The sequence below is a fragment of the Euprymna scolopes genome, chromosome 7 (genome assembly GCF_053919585.1).
Source record: "Euprymna scolopes isolate OS-2025 chromosome 7, ASM5391958v1, whole genome shotgun sequence".
Taxonomy (NCBI): domain Eukaryota; kingdom Metazoa; phylum Mollusca; class Cephalopoda; order Sepiida; family Sepiolidae; genus Euprymna; species Euprymna scolopes.
The window spans coordinates 20,503,315-20,518,774 of NC_136488.1; the positions used below are offsets into that span (position 1 = coordinate 20,503,315).

General features: G+C 31.7%; 1 protein-coding gene across 2 annotated transcripts in view; it reads right to left on the bottom strand.

Moving 5' to 3' along the window:
* Positions 1–15,460, bottom strand: part of LOC145279627 (solute carrier organic anion transporter family member 4A1-like) — a 286,183-nt gene that overhangs the window by 98,183 nt on the left and 172,540 nt on the right. The gene's annotated exons all lie outside the window — the stretch shown is intronic.

A 15,460-nucleotide genomic window follows, 5' to 3' on the forward strand; every position in this document is an offset into this window, starting at 1 on the left:
CTTCCCAATAAACCGAACATAATATTTTAGACAAACGTTTTTTTTAATTCACGCCCCCTCCCATTTTGAAATGTATATTAAAAAGTTTTATATATCACAAATTGAAGATAAAAGATCAATAAATAATATATTCAAATCTAAAACAAAAAATATACAAAAACAAGTGTTTTTTTTCTAAATTTACCTGTAAAGTCCGAAGTTTAAAACTTTTTTTTTTAACCACGTTATTTTTTTTTTTAAATGAAACCTTGGTTCTTGCTCCTTTAATTTCGAGTAGTTATAAGCTTTGAAAGACAGGAGGGCGAATTAATTCACGCCTCCCATTTTGAAATGTCTATTAAAATAAATAATTAATTTACTCACCAAAGTTTTATATATCATAAATTGAAGATAAAAGATCAATAAATAATATATTCAAATTTAAAACAAAAAAAGAAGTGTTTTTTTTTTTTTTAGAAATTTACCTGTAAAGTCGGAAGTTTAAAACCTTTTTTTCTTAAATCACGTTGATTTTTTTAATGAAACCTTGGTCCTTGCTCCTTTAATTGAAAAAAGTAGGGTTTTAATTACATTTTTCGAGTAGTTATAAGCTTGGAAAGACGGGGGGTCGAATTATTCAATATTTTTCACGAAGTTTCTGACACACCTACCGCTTAGCGTAAAGCATTAATATTCGAAAAAATATAACACTCCCAATAGACATTAATGCAATTAAAAGTTTTTAAGATATAAATTGCATTAAGTTTGGGGCGAGCACAATAGCATAAGTGCAAAATAGCTGATTGCTGAACATAGTTGAGTTGAATAATAGAACAATATAATCTCAGCATGCCAAGTATAGCCACAGTGAAGAGTTGTGTACAGAGAAACAAGTGTCCGTGGATGACAACTATATTATATTTCTCTTGATCTGTCCGTTTCTCGGAAACTAATAGGTGGATCTGGCTGAAATTGGCAACAAAAAAACCGACTTTGCAATCTCGTGGGCGATCTTCTTTTCTCTTCCTTTTTCTCGCAGAAGAGAAGTAGCGAGCCGTTCTCTGATCTATAATTATTTTCATGGAAGATGCTCGACTTAGTTTCAATCTATGACCACACTGTAAACATTCACAGCAAACACTTGCCTAGTTACAAAAACTCCCAGCAACTTCCTCTGTTGTTTATCTGTACCTAAAACTAAACAGAAATTTCGTGAGCAAAGCTTCTTCTTAGAGCTGTTCGTCTGTAAAACACAATACCGTGGGGCTGCCTCGCAGCTAACTATACATGGTGGTCGTTTTCAACTCAAACGTAAACAAATTGTTGTTGAGCCGTCCTGATAAAAATAATCAATCAATATCTACCCAATTTCCACTATTACCTTCCATTACGGTGTCCACTCATTAACCTTATGTTCAAGAGGCTTTTGGACGTTGATAAGCGTAAGCTACCCAGTGAAAATAAAATAAAACAAAAACATTGAATGTTATTGTCCTTAATTATTTAACTCTCTATAAGGCTCGAATATGATATGATATTAAGTTTTCATATGGAGTGGGCCATGAGTACAATGAGAACTTACAAAGCCTCTATGCAACAATCTATAACAATTACTCAAATTAGACTCGAGTTGATTGGCGGTAAATCAACCTAATTCTCAAAAGGGAGCCTAAAGCGATTAATCCGCTGGCCGTCCGAAAAGGTGAAGGCTAATGCCTGGATGGATGTCCCTCTAAGAATCAACAAATCAAATTGTAGTTCGAAGGTTGACGAAAAGATAATTTGCAATAATGAACACAAAAACTTTTATAAATCTTGAAGTATTTCTTGTTTGTACGATTTGTATAAATCAGACTAATGTTCTCATCTTGAGTATTAATGCCAGAACGTTTCAGTCGATGTAACCACCGACCTTCTTCAGGTGTTTAAGTCGCCATGTTTGGTAAAGAAAAAAGGAGGTTAACTTTTTTTACTAAACATGTCGACTTATACATCTGAAAAAGGTCGAAGGTTATATTGACTGAAACGTTGAGGCAATAACACTTAAGATGAGAACATTAGTCTGATTAACAGTACAAGAATAATTCCTCATCTAAAAAAAAATCAGAAGGGTAACAAAGTTTTTGTTTTATATAAAATATTAAATGTTTTTGAAATTCTGTTTTTAATTAAATTTTAAACGCATCATAGAAATTAAACAAATCCGTTTAATATTGAACGAGTTGATTTTGATAATAACTTCCGCGGGTTAATCTGAAAAAAAAAATCCCCGAACATTTTAAAATTTTATTTTTGTGGAAACTGGATGAAACTGTTTAAAAATCCAATTAATTAAGCTGACCTAATTAATTTAGGTTCCAATGACGATGATGAAAACAACACGTGGCTTGTGCATTTCTTTCTCTCCCCGTTTTTTTTTTAATTATTTATGAGCGTGTAACATGATATGCTTTTCAGAATGTGATGACAAGCTTTCACTTTTCAATCGTCGCAAAATAAATATGGCCACCATTATAAACAACTCAGGATGTTTTGTTACGAATAAAACAATTGAATTCAAATTCAATAAAAAAAACGAAATTACTTTAACTTATGCATGAAAACACTAAAATGATTAATTTTAACTTAATTTACAGGCGAGTTGATTAAAATATAAAAGATTAACAAACAAAACTTAGGAATTAATTAAATACAATTATTTTTTTTAATTCATTTTAAATTAAAATTGTTAAATAAAAATAAAAATCATGAATTGAATCTGTGCTTGCAAACACGTTTAAAAACCTGCTATAGCGAGTATTTATTGAATGCGGTATAATCACGTTGACACACCAGTTCTCGTTAGATCACCGAAGTTAAGCAACGTTTAACCTGGTCAGTTCCAAATGAATGACGAATTTGGGAATCCCAGGCGCTGTATGTAAGAGGACGTCAACTCCTCCCTGTAAGAGTTGAAAAATCATAACGTCGTCATCTCCTCTAACGGAAATACATGCGAGTGGAGACCTCTTGTGAATTTCATACTTCCATGAAACTTTCTCCTTTGGATGAAGCCAGTTAAACTCGCAGAGAGTTAGTGTCATTTGCATTGACAATAATTGACAAATACTTTTGTTTTCGAACATGATCTCCTCATCAGCACAAGAGGGGGGGGGGAGTTTAAGACACCAAAATAAACTAGCATTTTTGTAGTAAGTAAGGCGGATGGTCCTTATTGATTTTCATTCGAAATTTTGTTTTAAAGTACATTAGTCCATATTTGGGCATGTTGAATTTTAATCACGAAAAATTATTGTCAATGCTTATTCACACTTTTAATAAAATGAATATCTTTTCCGAAACGATCGTACACTAAATTTGATTTTGTTTGTTTTTCCTTTTGAAACTGATTCATAATTTACAATTATCAAGATTTACTCTCTCTCTCTCTCTCTCTCTCTCTCTCTCTCTCTCTCTCTATATATATATATATATATATATATATATATATATATATATATATTGTTTTGTATGGTAACTATACTAAATGACGGTGTACGGCAAAGTTCGAAGAAAAGATGAGAGCTGATCGACATTTCATCTTAATTGAAGAGCTTCGACATACTTGATTGTATTAGTTCTTATATATATATATATATATATATATATATATATATGCATACATTATATATATGCATACATTATATATATATACATAAATATTCACATTATGTATATATGGATACGTATTTACATTATATATATATGCTTACATATCCACGTTATATATATGTATGTATACATACATATCCACATTATGCATATCTATACATAATTGCATTATATGTACATACATATTCACATTATATGAATATATACACATTATATTTGCATACATACACATATACATACCCGTATATATATGCATACGTACATATACCCATGTATATCAGGACACAGAAATAGGGTATTGTTGTTTAAAGGCCAAACACGTTGGATGATCGTTAATGAATCCACCCTTGTGGCGGCTAGTCTAAATTCCAAAGACTAATTGCTTTTCGGCTTTGGCGACACACTCACTCAGATTCCAGGGGAAGGCTGAAATTTAAAACAGTGTAACAGATGTTTAGAATATTAAATGCGAAGAGAAATAGTGTTACTGCTAATAATTAGAAACTTTTTTCCCTGTGTATCAAGAAATGCCTTTAAATGTGGATGGAATGCAAAAAAACAAAAAAAACAAAAAAAACAAAAAACAAAACAAAAACAAAACAACCCCCTAAAAAAACAAAACAAAAAACAAACAAAAAAAAACAACAGAAACTGAAACTGAAACGTAAACGTTATAAGATTTATACTACGATAAAAAAAAAGAGTAGAGACTTTTTGAACATTATACTAAGCAATGTAGAGGTTGACTGGAACGATCTTTCACACCATACAAAGTGTAACTATAACTTAACCACACCTAATATATATATATATATATATATATATATATAAACAAAGAATTAATAATATATGTTAAAACACTTCAAAAAAACACTTTAAAAACATATTTAATTTTCAAAAAGGAGACACAAATTAAGTGGATTGTCCTTAGTCCGTGGAGTTTCGAAAGAAATATGTTCCTTCTCATCAGAGGGTAGGAGTTAGCAAAATGCGGAATCGGATTTTGCTTGCAAAGTATTTAATGAAACTGCCTGCAAGTAAACCATAGATCTTACTTGGTAAAAAAAATAGTGAAGTAGAAGGAGTGGGGGGGGAGTAAAAATGATTTCACGTGAATGGATGGTCCAGTGAAGAGTAGAATATCCAATAACAGTAAAATCCCCAAAAAGTTGGTAAAAGTCCAGTATCAAGAAGTAAAAATTCAGAGGAATCGCGTTACTGGAATATATTTCGATATCATCCAAAAGGGAAAATTTCGTGAAATCTTTCAGAAATGGGTACAAAGAAAAAAGAGTTCAATATATTATTATAAAAAGATAAATTGTGCGTATAATCACAAAAGATAATTAAAAGAATCGTTTCTGACATCGGAAAATCGGCACATATTTTTCCGATTCTGATACCCCAAAGTTCCGATTTTTCCAATCCCATTTCCGATTAATCATCCCAATACTAATATATATATATATATATATATATATATATATATATATATATATATATATATATATATATATATATATATATATATATATACTTAAATCGTATTCATGTCTGTCTCTTTGTTCACAGTTTAATTAATACATACAAAAATCTACACTATTTCACATTTTCATACTGAAAATGTGCGTTTGAACACTTTCATTCTTAGCATGATTTGTATTTATTTCAAAGAAATCTACATTCAAAAAATAACCTCATTTGCATATTACATTAAAGAAAATCTATTTTAATAATTTATTAATTATTTATTGTAATAGCATTTTATTGCTTATTGCAATAGCATTGCCTTAATTGTTCTATTTAGAAATATTATTTAAAGTTGATTTATATAATTAGGCACCAACAAGGCTGTATGCGAAACGCCAGCGTTTTACACAAAAAAGCCAGCAACGTCATCATTTTATGTGTTTACTGTTTTGTGTTTCTGTGGATGGGCATTGGCGCTATATATGTTAATGGAAGTAATATTTTTTGCTATCGAATTTTCATATTTACATTGTAAAACAAGTAGATTTTTTAACGAACTACACAGACGGGATTTAATTAAATAACATTTTAACGTCTTCTGTTGACACTTATGTATCTAAAGATAATGTTGCTTACAGGCCTCCATACATTTTTGAAAAAAAAAAGCGCCAGAAAATGAAGAGCACTCTCTATCATTTTAAATAATCCAATAAAAAATAAATTTTTAAGGTTAATTTTGTATGCAATTTTTATTATCTCAAGAGTCATATATTCTATTATATGAATATTTTTTTAATATTGGAAACCTGCAATAAAAAAATCTTTGTTTAAACTTTATATTGCGGCATATTTGAATTTAACATCATTCAAAACTTTTTGAAAATAATTAGTTTTTAGAATCTGTTTTTTTTTGTTGTTGTTGTAATTCAAATAATTATATTACCGAGAAAAATATCCAGAAAAAAATGTTTATTTTTAACATAATGTTGATTTTATGTCCAATTTTATTTACAACTTTAAGGTAAGTGAAATAAATAACAGGATTATATGTATATATATATATATATATATATATATATATATATATATATATATAACTATTTAAAAAAATTATTTGATCTTTTCAGCTTTAAAAAATGTTGAAATTTCTATCGATCTACATTTATTCTGTTTAATTTTCGTAGCATGAAATATGGGGGGGGGGGGTGTAGAACACCGAAAAAATATTTCCTGTGATATATTTAACGAAACCTACTTTTATTATGTAAGTTTATTTAATAATGAATAAATATCGAAAAGTTCAGGAAAATATGATGATTATTTGATTTTTGCTAGATTTTTAAAACATGGGTATATCTACAGCTTAAAAAACGTCACTACGTAGCAACATTGTTTTAAAGCGTCGATAATGTAAACATGATTTTTATCTCGTATTTTTACTATTTTTGTATGCTGTAAAAAATTAAAAATATTATTACCAGTTTATTTTAAGTTTCTTTTGAATGGTAAAAAAAGTTAGGGTGATAATATTAAATTAAATTAAATTACAGTTACATCGTGTTACATAAAGGGGGGGGTTAAACGCGTTGGAGATACCTAATGTAATTTATTTTAATTTTATTTATATTTAATTTATTTTCAATTCTTATTAGCTGACACCAGTTGACTTTAAAAACGGAAGTAAGTTTATTTAAGCTGTGAGAGTCATTTTTCTTCACGCTATAAGAGTTATTTTCTGTTTCATTTACATAGACCGTAAAAGATGTCTTTACTACTTTCATTCAACCTGTGGTCCACTTTAAGGGAAATTGAAAAAAGTTAAGATTAAAAAAAAAAGTCGTAGTAGGAAGCAGGCTCGAACCCGTACCGTGAAGGAGGAAAGAACGTAAAAAAAAAACGTGATTTCTTTGCAGTTGTGTCCATCGCCAAACCGGAAGTGACGAAAGTTTAAATAAAGGCTAGTCAATCGAAAAGAGGGGATGACTTTCGAAAATATCCGCGATAAAAGCACTCCCTCCTTGTAGAAAAGTGCCCAGTCGAGAGTAAAGGAATTAATATTTTTAGCTTTTTCGATATTTGTCGTCCGAAGGGCCAGACTTTAAAACGATACCTATCTCGTGAAAATCCGTCTCCTCTGTGCCAAATTTTAGACATACACACATACATACATACATACATACATACATACATAAAAAAGTCTTCCTTCAGTCCTAACAGACTATGGTTACCCACTGTAAGAGTGCCTGCGCGTGAAATTTTTGTGGCAAGAGTTGCGCAATCTCCAACCATATATATCCTGAGTCGACACTGTTGAATACCAGTTGCAAGTGGGGGTTCAGGACGACTGGAAACAATGGCGAGATAAGCGGAAAGCACATACAGCGCCTAGAATTTCCAAATGGTCATCCATCTGATACTAGCCAGACTCAACGTTGGTTAACTTCGGTAATCTGACGAGAACCGGTGTGTCAACGTGATTATGCCATACATACATACATACATACATACATACATACATACATACATACATACATACATTGAAACAGACAGGTGAGATTTATATTATTTCGAATGATGTATTTCATTATAATACCTTACTTTACATTATATGTGAAAAATATAAAACTGAACGTCATGTATTGAATTCTTATTCAGTTTTCATCAAAATTCATACGATATTTTAAACTGATTTTAATCGACATTTATATACTTTTAACCTTCCATCACTCGATACAATTCATTGTGTATTTTACTTTTTACTTTTCTATTTAACATTTTTGCTTCATGAACTCGACCAGAAGATGATTCGCGATCGAATCGAAAGCGCTCGTGATAACTATGGAGCTTTCAATAATATTTTCGATTTTAATATAAATACAGATTTCGGGAAGTCGAAAAAATAAAAAGAATCATAAAGCAAAGTATCTCCGTTGGATTTAATGTCTGCTTGAACACACACACACACACACACACACACACACACACACACACACACACACACACACACACACACACATTCTGAAAATTCTATTACTGATTGCTCGTTAGGTTAGCATTGCTGAATGGCGTCGTCCTAGTGAGTTTAAAATACCTACTTGTGAGACATCGGCTTGGGCTATGGCTGCTTGGATGACCAGGTTCCTTTTCTAGATGAATTAATGTCCATTCTCACATCGGATATTGCCGCGGTTTTCTTGATCCTTGTTAGCTGATAAACTTTCTTGTGTGCGGGACTCAGTTGGCAGAGTGCTTGCCTTGCATGCAAGAGGCTTGGGTTTCGAATCCCGGGTTCAGATATGTCTAACTATGAGCCCAAATAAGGGCGGAACTCGAATCTTGGACTTGCGGTCTGTTAACTGTCAAGACTTTTATGAGCTGCGACGTTGTTTGGCTGTGGAAATAATTATATAATCTCAGACATTCTGAATATATATATTACTAACACTAGCGATATACCTGTCCCAGTACAGTTAAAATTGATATCCTGAATAGAAATGTTTGGCACCCTTAGATGTCTCCGTACAAAAATTAACATAAAAATATGATACTAAACGTCATGTATAGAATTTTTATTTAATTTTCATCAAAATTCATACATGATTTTCATTCTAGAAAAAAATAACTATTAAATATAAAGCTTAAACTTAAAAGATCTTAAGAAGTTTAAATTCAGGAATCTTGCTCAATTTATGTTTGATGCTATGGCTCAATATGACCATATTGTAACATGAACTAGGCGGCCTGCTTAGCGATTTGCATTTTTTTTTAGTGAATTGCATATTTTTTTTAGTGAATTGCATATTTTTTAGTGAATTGCGTATTTTTTAGTGAATTGCATATTTTTTTTTAGTGAATTGCATATTTTTTTAGTGAATTGCATATTTTTAGTGAATTGCGTATTTTTAGTGAATTGCATATTTTTTAGTGAATTGCATATTTTTTAGTGAATTGCATATTTTTTAGTGAATTGCATATTTTTTAGTGAGTGAATTGCATATTTTTTAGTGAATTGCGTATTTTTAGTGAATTGGATATTTTTTTTAGTGAATTGCGTATTTTTAGTGAATTACGTATTTTTAGTGAATTGTATAGTTTTTAGTGAATTGCATATTTTTTAATGAATTGCATATTTTTAGTGAATTGCATATTTTTTAGTGAATTACGTATTTTTAGTGAATTGCATATTTTTTAGTGAATTGCATATTTTTTAATGAATTGCATATTTTTTTTAGTGAATTGCATATTTTTTAGTGAATTGCATATTTTTAGTGAATTGCATATTTTTTAGTGAATTGCATATTTTTTAGTGAATTGCATATTTTTAGTGAATTGCATATTTTTTAGTGAATTGCATATTTTTTAGTGAATTTCGTATTTTTAGTGAATTGCATATTTTTTAGTGAATTGCATATTTTTGATGAATTGCATATTTTTATTTAATTTCGTATTTTTAGTGAATTGCATATTTTTTAGTGAATTGCATATTTTTTAGTGAATTACGTATTTTTAGTGAATTGCATATTTTTTTAGTGAATTGCATATTTTTTAGTGAATTGCGTATTTTTAGTGAATTACGTATTTTTAGTGAATTGCATATTTTTAGTGAATTTCGTATTTTTAGTGAATTGCATATTTTTTAGTGAATTGCATATTTTTTTAGTGAATTGCATATTTTTAGTGAATTGCATATTTTTTAGTGAATTGCATATTTCTTTAGTGAATTGCATGCATATTTTTAGTGAATTTCATATTTTTAGTGAATTGCGTATTTTTAGTGAAGTGCATATTTTTAGTGAATTGCATATTTTAAGTGAATTGCATATTTTTAGTGAATAGCATATTTTTTAGTGAATTGCATATTTTTAGCGAATTGAATATTTTTAGTGAATTGCATATTTTTTAGTGAATTTCATATTTTTAGTGAATTGCGTACTTTTAGTGAATTGTATATGTTTTTAGTGAATTGCATATGTTTTAGTGAATTGCATATTTTTTAGTGTATTGCATATTTTTTTAGTGAATTGCATATTTTTTAGTGAATGGCATATTTTTAGTGAATTGCATATTTTTAGTGAATTGCATATTTTTTTAGTGAATTGCATATTTTTAGTGAATTGCATATTTTTTTTATTGAATTATATATTTCTTTAGTGAATTGCATATTTTTTAGTGAATTGAATATTTTTTAGTGAATGGCATATTTTTAGTGAATTTCGTATTTTTAGTGAATTGCATATTTTTTTAGTGAATTGCATATTTTTAGTGAATTGCATACTAATAACAGACTTGCAGCAGATGAAAGATATTTAGCCAAGAGAATCGAGGCCACACAAGAAACTGGGAATATCTCTGATTTGGGACTTGGCTACCCAGAATCTGATTTCTTTATTGAACAAAAATGTGTCTTAGTAAACGTGGGTTTATTTATATATTTATTTTGTTAGATGAAGACTCGCACGTTTGAATTGGCTATCTCATTTTGTTTCTTATTTTGTTTGCAAAATGGCGGACGAGACAGTTGCGTTTAGGTTAATTTAAAAATTAATATTTTTATTTAAAAATAAAACTACTTAATCACTTTTTCGATTGACTTAGACGAATTAAAAACTAATGGTAAAACCTGAATTAAGTGGACAATTTTGAATAAAATATTTGTGACTCAATCACTCATGGTGGTCGAAATTTTCATTGATAATGGGTAAAATACAGCTGAGTTAGGGCTTTTATTATGTAAACAAGCCCGGGAAATTCCCTATTGCCTGGTTGATTCCATTTGTTTAGTTGGTGACTCAAACCAAAATAGGAAAAAATAACTTCAGCTGAACGGATTGATAATAATATTGTTTTGTGAAGGAACCCATTGAATTGTTTAAACTTGCGAACCATTATTGACCCGAAAGTCAATTCCTACATTGCTCCACGTGAGAAACTTTGGATGGAAAATTACTTAATTAATATGCACAAGTGATTTTACTAAATTGTCCAATCAGGGCAAATTCAATTTTGGTAATGCGAAGGTTGATTGCCTGAAGGGGATTTCGGACCTCGCCAGCCTTTCCCCGTTACCTCACTATAAGAAGATAGGCGGGGGGCGAATTTCGGCAATTGTTGTTGAGGAGTGAAGTCTGAACTAGTCCCTCCACTTACGCTATATGTCCCACTCTCACTGAGAGAGAGAGAGAGAGAGAGAGAGAGAGAGAGAGAGAGATAGAGAGAGAGAGAGAGAGAGAGAGAGAGAGAGAGAGAGAATGAAAGAGAAAAGGAGATAATCGTTCGGCGCAAATAATTTTTTTTACTTTGCTGAGCGAACTGTTCACGCGGCTGTAAATATCTGCGTTGTTAAAAAAAAAGAGAAAATGCATATATTTTTAAAATTTAATTTCACTGTAAATAGTAAATTATCGTAGTCAGGAATTTAATTAATAATTAATCCTTATACAAACAAAAACTAACAACTGGCATTCTATTTTATTAGTTGTCTACAGAATTCGTGACTTAACTACCAAAGGAAAACCGTCCACTTGGATTGATTTCTTTCAGGACACAGCCAGAAGACAAGGGCACCTACTCTAGCGCTTATCCAACCTGCAGCCCGCTGCATTCCTATATCCTCAGAGACTTTGAGTTTTATTTTCCTATTTAAATTTTTTATTTTTATTTTGTTCTTGTACTCGCAATGACCGGAATCGCCCGTCAAACCACCTCATCGTATAAGCAATCAAGGCCACGCTACTGAATTTTCGTTGATGTTCTGAAATCAGAACCATCTTGAACTAAACTTACATACCGGTGAACACTCCGAAGTCTTCATCGAGTTAGATATTAAATTTTTTTTCTGTATATTTATATGTTATTAATTGTGTAAATGTTTTATGCATGTTTTGGGTTTTTTGCTGACTGAATTGAGAATAAAGTTAAAAATTGAATATCCATAAAAAGGTTTAATAAATGCATTCTATGAAAATGTGTCTCAAATATAATAGGTCCCACACTATTGACCAAGCTCCAACCTCGGTATCATCGCCACAATTTTGCATCACTATGCCTGTTTAGCAAGTGCTTTAATGGGAGGTTCTATGATGAACTCATAGAATTTGTGTCCCCTCGACATATATACTCCCGACTAACCCGGCAATCAGTAAAACCAAACCCCTTCATTGTTGATGTTCGTGAATAAACTTCGATTCTTATAGTTTCTTGCTTTGGACTGCTAGACTTAAGAATTCCCTCTCTGTTTTCTACTTATGTAACTGTATTGACTTGCAAAAGTTTAAATGTAATGTGCACAGGCATCTTACTGTTCAAATCTCCACAGTCCTCCGGCAAACACGGCTCAAAATAATAGCACCTTACGTTCAAGTGACAATACGCCTTGTATGCGTGAAAAAGAGTACAAGAATAAAAGTTCTTAAATCATAAGCAAGACTTGTTTGTGTGCATGTGTGCGTGTGTATGTGTGAGTATGCATGTGCGAGTGAGTACACCGATTCTTTCAAATTGTCTAATGTATGAAAAGTGTTCAGAATTCTCTGGTAAATGATCAGCCACGTCTGTTCCACCCCTTCCAATATTATTTTGATTTTACTTGTTTTCTTTTTTGAAGCACCAAGCAAAAGGTCAGCCGGAAATCCTGAGGATTTACAATACCCCAAACAACAAAAGACAAAAAACAAAAAAAAAACAAAAAAACCCAAAAACAAAAAAAAATAAAAATAACAAGACGAACCCATTCTTAAGGTGCGTCCACTCAATATGTGCGTTTAACGATGAAAATACCATTTCAAATTTTACGCTCGACAGACAAATGAAAAAGCGTTACAGACCGACCGACAGGCAGAGCGTGTTTATGACAACAAAGACGATTAAATCAGTACAACTAACAGAAAAATGACAGATCGATAAATGGACTCAACCTCTCCGTGAGCAAGGACGCATGTAGCGGTAAACCAATCTATAAACAAATGAAAAGAAGGACGCGGGGCTGGTATGAAACGAAAATGATGGAATTATTTTTCTGTTTCCTCGTCATTCGTTTCTTCCTATCTTGTCATATACCTCTTACATTTCATTAGCGATGTTTCTGACAAAGGGGTAATAATTACTGTTTTCTGGTCTGATATTTTTTTGAATAAGTCGCATGTAGGTATTTTCAATCCTTGCATAGTATTCATCATAACTCATATGTCAATTTGTCATATTGACTTTTATTTTCGCATAGATTCGCCTTGATAATATGCTATGCATTAGTAAGAAAATATACAGCTAATTATGAATTAAATACAATAAAAGACAAAAAACAAACAAAGAATCATAAAAAACAACAGCGAAGCCAATTTTTCATTTTTCCGACGCCTAACATGCTCCACCCACATAAAATACTCATAAAATATCCGTTCATTATATTTAACAATCAACATAATAAATGACGCTTATGAGTAGAATAATAAGGTGACGGGATCCTCCACGCTCATCTGCAATAAACGTCTTCAGAGACAAAACCCGTCCTCACTTGAACAGGGAAAAATGTGAGAAAACCTGATTCTGCGATACAGCATAACCAACGAGAGTGTAAATCTACTTTTAAAGGTTTTCTACCCCGAAACTTAATTGCGGTCTTCGTTTACACTAAAAAAATGTGTCATTGCTGCTTTCATCTCAACAGAAGACATGCTCTGTTCCGATTCTGCAACAGTCTGACAGCAGAGGTCGTAATAATGCCTAACATATCTAGGTTTGCAGTCGCCTTGGACAAATATTTATACGATACATAGATGCGGTATCTTCTGTCTTTTACATAACATGCTGCACGTATTTAGGAATATAATCGAGTATTCGGACATACGATTGTAAAATTTACCTAAGCAATCCACTCGTGAAAAAAAAAAAAAAAAAAAAAAGAAAAAGCCTGTCCGTTTAAAAGTATGCATATGAAAGCAAATATTAGCTGGAATACCATATTGGATGCGATCACTCGCAGAGACAAGAAGGTATGATAATGTTGAGATCCGAAACTATTTGAGATCATGTCTACAAGGTGACGGTGGGGAGTTAAATTTATGCATGTTAGTACAGTTAGAGAAGCAGCAAAGAGTGAGTCTAACAGTTTGAAGGAAGAAACCATTAGAATAGAAAAATGTCCAGCATTTAGAGACCTATACATGAAGGGTTGAAATTTCGCCGCCTGTGGGTTAGCCAGGGTATTTATGTCAAGGAGGCACAATTGCTACGAGTTCGTCGGAGCACATTCTATTAAAGTACTAGCAAAACAAGTACAGGAATGCAAGGTTGCGGCGATGGGATAGGGGCTGGAGTTTGATTGACAACACGGGACTTTATTAGATTGGAAACTCTTTTTTGGACCTGTTAAAGTGAGATAGATTAACCACACACACACACACACACACACACACACACACACACACACACACACACACACACATATATATATATAAATTTCATGAAGTGGACCGGTCATTTACCCATTTCATAAAGTGGTCAAATAATTCCCAGATTACTTTTTTTCAATGGAAAAGAAAAGGTTAACAAAATTAAAAAATCGGCTAAAGAAGTTATCTAAGAAATCGCACCATTGTGGTGTGAAGAAAAACTTTCACAATATATCCTCCGTCTCGCCCGATCAACTTAATGAAATGGACAATTTCACAATCGGGGGTGTAACACACACATATTGTAATCAGAGAAGGAAAAACTTTTATAATCCATGATTAAAAGCAAAATGCTTTTTAAAATAAAGAAAAAGAAGAGAAGAAGAGGAAATAAAAATGAAGGAGAGGAGTCAGCTAACCGGTTTCGCCCCACTTTCTCAATTCTTTCTTTATTTTAAAACGCATTTTACTTTTAATCATGAATTATAAAAGTCTTCCCCTCATGATTGCAATATTTAAATTCTGTATTCCCCAGCTAATCTTCTGGCCAACTATTCCTCTGGCCGGCTTTGAGTAAGATTTAAACCGCTATTTTCAGACAATGCTCACCTGAAACTGTAGAGATTCAACATCTCTATCCACTGCGCCACAGGTCCCGAAGGGCGATCAAGTTTTTTTTTTTGTTATCTGATCTTCCATTGTCGGGTCCATACCGAATAATATATATTATTTAATTCCTGGAATTCTTTTGAGATGAGTGTATAATGTATTCATTTGTTTGCGGACTATTGTCTTCATTTTTTATAGTTGCTTTAACAACGTTTCGGCCAACTATTCCTCTGGCCTTCATCAGGTTGTAAACCGCGACGGGATAGAAATGCTGAATCTTCAACTGTATCTTCAGTAATTACGGCCTTCCATAGTTGTCGTCTTACCACGTTCTGACGAAATAAATTAAAAAGTTCCCGTACTAT